Source organism: Mandrillus leucophaeus, unplaced genomic scaffold, assembly GCF_000951045.1.
Source record: "Mandrillus leucophaeus isolate KB7577 unplaced genomic scaffold, Mleu.le_1.0 Scaffold54, whole genome shotgun sequence".
In the NCBI taxonomy this organism is placed as follows: Eukaryota; Metazoa; Chordata; class Mammalia; order Primates; family Cercopithecidae; genus Mandrillus; species Mandrillus leucophaeus.
In genome coordinates, this window is record NW_012105808.1 from 495,982 (window position 1) to 497,804 (window position 1,823).

Genomic DNA, 1,823 nt, shown 5'->3' on the forward strand with positions numbered 1-1,823 from the left:
TCCTGCCTCAGACTCCCAAATAGCTGGGATTACAGGTGCACACCACCACGCCCAGCTAAGTTTTGTATTTTTAGTAGAGATGGGGTTTCTCCATACTGGCCAGGCTGGTCTCGAACACCTGACCTCAGGCGGTATGTCTGCCTCGACCTCCCAAAGTGCTGGGATTACAGGCGTCAGAAAACACCAGCTCAGATTTAAGGTAAGAGGATGGTATCAGAGATACGGTTTTTGCCAACCACCCACAGACCACCACCCCCATGTTATAGACAAACTGAGACTCGGCTGGGCAAGGTGGATCCTGCCTGTGATTCCAGCACTTTGGGGGGCCAAGGCGGGAGGATCACTTGAGCCCAAAGGGTCGAGACCTTCCTGGCCAGCATAGCAAGACCCTGTCTCTACAAAAAATAAAAATTTTAGCCAGGCATGGTGGTACACACCTGTGGTCCCAGCTACTCTGGAGGCTAAGGTGGAAAGATCATTTGAGCCTGGGAGGTTGAGGCTGCAGTGAGCTATGATTGCGCCACTGCACTCCAGCCTGGGCCACAGAGCCAGACTTCTACTCAAAAACGTAAATAAAAAACAAGTTAAAGGTGAAAATTCTCAACTTAATAAAGGAAAAAAAATCAGTTGCTGAGGTTGCTTGGATTGACGGAAGACATGAACCTTCTATTCCTACAAGCATGCGAAGGAAAAAGAAATTTGAGCCGGCTTTGCTGCTGCCCCTTCCCCTTGAAAAGTCGGGGCCAGAGCGTGGCGAATGCGGCTACGAGTCTTTTTTTTTTTCCTTTTTTGAGACAAAGTCCCACTCTGTTACCCAGGCTGGAGTGCAACGGTGCGATCTCGGGTCACCACAACCTCCGCCTCCCGGGTTCAAGCGATTCTTCTGCCTCAGCCTCCTGAGTAGCTGGGATTACAGGAGCGCGCCACCACGCCCGGCTAACTTGTGTATTTGTAGTAGAGACGAGGGTTTCACCATGTTGGCGAGGCTGGTCTCAATCTCCTGACCTCATGTGATCTGCCCGCCTCGGCCTCCTGCTAGGATTACAGGTGTGAGCCTGTACCTCTTTTATAGAGATGGGGTCTCGCTATGTTGCCCAGGCTGGTCTCGAATCTTTGGGCTTAAGGGATCCGCCAACTCGGCCTCCTTGTGCTTTTAAACACCTGTGGGAGCCGGCGAGGTGGCTCAGGCCTGTAACCCCAGCACTTTGGGAGGCCGAGGCAGGCGGATCACCCGAGAGCAGGAGCTCCAGACCAGCCTGATCAACATTTAGTATTCTCTACTAAAAATACAAAAATTAGCCGGGCGGGGTGGCGCACACCTGTAATCCCAGCAGGAGGAGGCTGCAGTGAGCTGAGATCGCGCCACTGCAGTCCAGCCTGGGTGACAAAGCGAGACTCCTCAAAAAAAACAAAAAAAAACAAAAAAACAAACAAAAACAGCTCAGGGAGAGCCTGACACTGACGCAGCGACTGCTCCGGGGCTCCCGCCACCCGCGGCTGTTTCTGGCGCCCCCCCGGGGTCTTGGGACCCTCCCGAGGCGGGGCCTGCTCCAGTTCAGAAGCTTATGACGCCTTTGTGGGGCCGCCGGGCCGCCCCGGCTTTGGCATCGGTGGACATCGGTAGGAATCGGGTCCGTAACGCGCAGGTCCCAGGCTGGGAGGTGCCTCAGGACCTGGAAGATTCTCGAAAGTTCTGGAAGGTTCTCTCAGGGGTCGTCGCGGGCGGGGTAGCCGCTTTTCCCACCGAGACCCGCGAGGGCGGCGTCCGGGGTCTGACTGGAGGACAAAGGGCCGGGAGCGCGGGAGGGCGGCGCCCGGGAGCG